Raw genomic sequence first — 5224 nt, 5'->3', positions numbered from 1 at the left:
AGTCCCAAAAATCGCGGCGTTTCTCTAGAAGGGCTTCAAAGAGGGTACAGATGAAGCGATGTCATTTCGACAGTTTGAAATGCGAGGGCCGTGATTGGTACTTGCTCTGCCCTCGCTCAAGGGAAAACCTCCAGTGGACTTGAGACCGCCCCCCGTGATAGATAAATGTAATTACAATGAGCCAGCTGCAATGGATCATTGACCACCAGGGAGGTGCAGTGGTTCCACACTGGAGCTCATGTGAAATAAACGTCAGATTACAGTATGGCTGGATGTACAGCGGACTTTGTTAAGTCCATTGCACGGATATCATACTCTGTCGCTAATAAGAGACTGTAATATTTACAAACAACTCACCATGTTGTTATTTAACACAATAAGTGTTTAGTCAAAAAAAGAACGGGAGGAAATGCAGGCCCGGCTCCTCGATTTTTAGTCTAATTTAATCATCATGCTTTCACCACGATCATTTATGTTTATGTTCGCCGATTGCATGAATCAGCTGAACATATGAATATACTGTATTCACCTTCATTAAAAAACGTTATTTAACGTGCCATAAAACTCAGTAATTCACTAAAATGTTTATATTTTAATGGCCTCGTCGGCAGATCCAGATCCCCAACGCGTAGCGTAGGTGATCCTGATCTGCTATGACGGGGTGTATTTTCACCATAAAGAACAGTCGCTGCAAGTTCTCCCGCTTACATTACATGGCACACCCCCCCCCCCCCTTTCTCACAAGTAACGACTCATGACTCCCAATATTATTTAAATGCTTTTATGGATTTAGGAAAATGTTTTTTATTGATTTAAAAAATTGTTGGTATGTATTGATTTAAATTGAACATGCATCCCGCTAAGAAAAACTATTCCGCTTTTACCGTTTTTTAAACCAGGTGAATGACCACAGCTTCTCTTCCCCCCACTCCCCCTGATCTTTCTTCTCCAGCAGCTAGAAATTACTGTAAGGTACTCGAGTGACCATAGAGTGTATGTGACAAGCCTTACAGTTATGTGACGTACAACACCATAAAAGCTGTGGGTTGGAAAGCCAATACGGCGAGGTAAAAATAACTGCATGAATTGTGATTGATTATTGTGGCTTTTATGTTTTAGGTATAAACATGTTATTGTAATTCAGGCTTAAAGTTTCATCCTTCTTTAAAAGCCTTCAACAATGGACAATATTCATAGTCATTTAATTAAAATCTTTCCAACAACATTGTAAAAAATAGCCTACTGTAAGTTAAGAAATCATTCCATGATATGTACATTTCGATGTAACAAAACTAACAATATAAATAGTAAACATGCTGATCATGGTATTGCACATTTAGCTTTGAGTGTTACTTACCTGAGATGTTTTTTATTACATGAAGTAAGGTGACTGAGGCTTGGGATGCAAACTCATCTGATGAAAACGTGACAAAGATCCGAGCCCCGGCTCCCACCCCAGGGAATTCAGCTTTAAAATGAGGGAATAACAGAGGATATCAGCAGTCAGAACACTAAGCAGCAATTGTTAATAATAACAGTAACGCCAAAGATACATCTAATAGAAATATATAAAGCAATTTATTTAATTGTTGTAGCAGCCAGTTATAATTTGGCAGCACTGTTGAGCATTTTGGGGAAAAAAAAATGTATTTTCAGCCTCTGTGCAAGGCTTAGTTTTCATATCTTTATTGCCCACATGTTGTAAGTTAACTAAGTTCATAACTCATCAAGTACTATAGTTTCGGGCACAATTTGAGGTACTTGTTCTTTATTTAGTATTTCAATGTTTTGCTACTTTAGTTCTTCTACTCCACTACAGTCAGAGATACATGGTGTACTGCTTATTCCCCTACATGTATTTAATACCTTTGTTATCTTTTACAAGATGTGGCATGAATGATGTGAATATAATCAAGTGTTAATCCAGAGTTTAGTCCACCTGGATAAATCACAAGCTACCCTGCCAGTATACAAGTCATTCAAACTAGCTGCACGCTTTTACCAGCTTTTGAGAACACTTTTGATCAATCATTATAAAACATATCATTGTTATGCTTGAAATGGACCAATCTGCACCAATGATACTTTTACTGTCGCTACTTTAACCTATATTTTGATGATAATACTTTTCTACTTTTACATTGAGGACATTTTTGTAATTGCAGGACTTTTACTTTAACAGAGTATTCCTACACCTCTGGTATATTACTTCTTATCAAGTACAAGATCTAGTACTTCTACTTCTTCTCAAGTACAAGACCTGAGTACTTCTACTTTTACTCAAGTACAAGACCTGGAGTACTTCTACTATTTACTCTACAAGATCTGTAGTGCTCTACTTTATTCAAGTACAAGACCTGAGTGCTTCTACTTTTACTCAAGTACAGATCTGAGTACTTCTACTTTTATTCTAGTACAAGATCTGAGTGTTCTACTTTACCAAGTACAATATATATATATATATATATATTATATTATATAGTATATAATATGTACTTGATTATATATACTTATACACCTCTGTTATTCATTAGCCTATGAAAAAACTATGAGAAATAGGAATGCTAAAGGCTAACGTTAGCAGAATAGTGACAATGGTATGCTAGCAAGCTAGCTCAACGATTCCTAAATAATATTGCACAGAAAACTTTTTCAGTTCACATCACGCTCTGCCGCTCCGAAGGGAGCTCTTTCTCTGAACACCTGAACGGCCCGTTCTAACAGCTGTTCACCAGCGGTCAGGTCTGTGCCACCAGTGACTCGACGCACGTAATATAACGAACGCCCCGTAGGAATGTATCTGCTGAAGCTAGGACCCATCATCTCGGAGCGCAGAGGCTTATTATACATCCATAGAGCAGATGCGACAAGGCAGGAAGACTCGAGCCACAGCTCGCCTTCCATTATAATATATAAAAAAAAGAACACCATGGCGTGTCATGATCTGGCACATAACGCTCACGGCCGCAGCATGTACTCCGGGTCCCAGACCCCCCCATACCCCATAAAATTATTTTTATTGCAGATTCTTACATGAATCAACAAACACTATGTTTTGGGATTCATACGCCGTAATTTCGCGAAAGGACAGTTTGCATACTGAACATAGACAGAGCAAACCTGGGAAACATAACATCTGATCTTAAAATAGTCGTTGTTACCGTTTTTTAAACAGGTCTGAATGAACGGCAGCTCTCAGCTGGTATTTACACAACTAATGGCCCCAGCAACCCAGCTCTCTCCCCCCCTCCCCCCTGATCTTTCTTCTCCAGCAGCTAAATTAACTGTTAAGGTTACTCTGAGTGACACGCTTACAGTTAAACAACCACTGTCATTGCAAGTGACCCTCTGTTAGTTGACTTTTTTTGTTTCAACTTGCTAAATTCGTTACTGATTACAAAAAAGGGCTTCTCCTGTCCTAATTACCTAACCCTAGAACCGCCAGAGTTTTTGTATTAGGCCTTACCTAAGCCGTTAAATTCCCGCTTATTAGGAATGCATTTTTAACAACATAGGGTGCTACATAACACACTTTCAGGGAAAGTCACGAACTGGGAGACTGTTGAATATATTTTTTTTTAAAAAGTTACATTGGTCCACACACACAACACACCATCACACAAATTGACCCGATTTGGCGGTTCTAGTGGTTAAATAACTCACTAATTTAATGAAACCGGTTCAATACGCCATTATCTTATTCTTATCATCTTTTATGAGCGCAGAAATAGTCTTAAAAATCAGATCTGTTTTTTAAATGAAATCTGACGGCAGGCAGTTTAGCTCTGGATCACCTGCATGATAAATGGGCGGCCACACCTAATCGCTGTGGCCATTCAGCCAGCAACAGAGGCTCCGTCTATACAATCAAAACTGTAGAACGGTGATGGAAAGCACCTATTGTTTTTAAATAATGGTCGGAATGGTGACCTGTGGAGCCTACTGAATTACCGTTGGGACAGCACATTCTAAACTAAAATGTTCCATCATAAAGTAACATCTTATCTTATCTTAACTAATATCTTCATATTAATAATAATGAATAATAAATCATATACTGCATATTAAAGCAAACGCATTGTAAAGTTAAAAGTTATGAGCATAACAAATAAAAGAAGTTGTAATGTAAAGCATTTACATTATTATTATGTTATTAATATTATAAAGATATGTTATTTGATTACAAGAATTAGAAAAAAAAAAAAAAAAAAAAAAAAAAAAAAAAAAAAAAAAAAAAGAATCGGATTAGATATACTTTAGTTGATCTAAAATATTGATGTGTTCAAATGCTCTTGAAAACAAACACAACTGAAAGTCCATGAAACTTGTCTTTCTGTATTTGTGAATGAAGCGCCATCTCCTGGTTAAAACCTGAAATTGAAAATCTGGCAACGCCCTCTTGGAAAATAGTGGGAGGGCTTAACATTCCTCTATACTGGTCTTAGGCAGGTCGTAGGCAGGAAGCTGTAAGCTGGAGTCTGAAATGAAGTGCTACATATGTATGAGTAGTATGAGGCATGGCTACAATGGGTGATCCGTTTGGTATTTTAAGCAAAAAACTTCACAGACATGTTTTGTATAGGTATGGCCCTACAATATATTTTCCAATATAGCATAATAGGTCCACTTTAATTTACATCAGAAATTCTTTTTTTCTTTTTTTATAATCTTTTGTTTTAATTCTTTTTTTTTTAAATAATGGGACACAGGGTTCGGTCCGGATTGATTTGCAGTTCGGTCCGGAGCCGGACCTTGGTCCGGAGTTTGAGAAGCCCTGTTCTAGATAGTGTTCAATCATGTCCAGACGGCTGTTCCAGCTAATCAAATCAAAATGAGTTCCATCCCTGTGCCGTTTAAAAAACTGCATCGCAGTTAATTTTTTGGCTCAACCGATTTGAATCATAACGCATCTGTACCGATTTTTAACCGATTCACGATGCATAGTTACATCCCTAATATGAAATCTTAGTTGTAGTGGCTCTGCAGATGAACTGTCTACCTGTCTACCTCCCCGGGCGCTGTACAATAGCTGCCCACTGCTCCTAGTACTAGGATGGGTTAAATGCAGAGACCAACTTTCACTGTGTGTGCTGTATGCATGTATGTGTTAAAGAGGGACTCATCCTCCAATTCTATGTTCTATGTTATTAAACTGTGCAGTCTTATTCCACTACTGGATTCAACAAATACCTACATTTTTTCCATCTTCATTTTTCAGAGTTAC

Source organism: Notothenia coriiceps, unplaced genomic scaffold, assembly GCF_000735185.1.
Source record: "Notothenia coriiceps isolate Sejong01 unplaced genomic scaffold, NC01 NC01_scaffold00024667, whole genome shotgun sequence".
NCBI classification, from domain to species: Eukaryota; Metazoa; Chordata; class Actinopteri; order Perciformes; family Nototheniidae; genus Notothenia; species Notothenia coriiceps.
The sequence above is the reverse complement of the archived record's forward strand: the minus strand, read 5'-3'. Positions refer to the sequence as shown.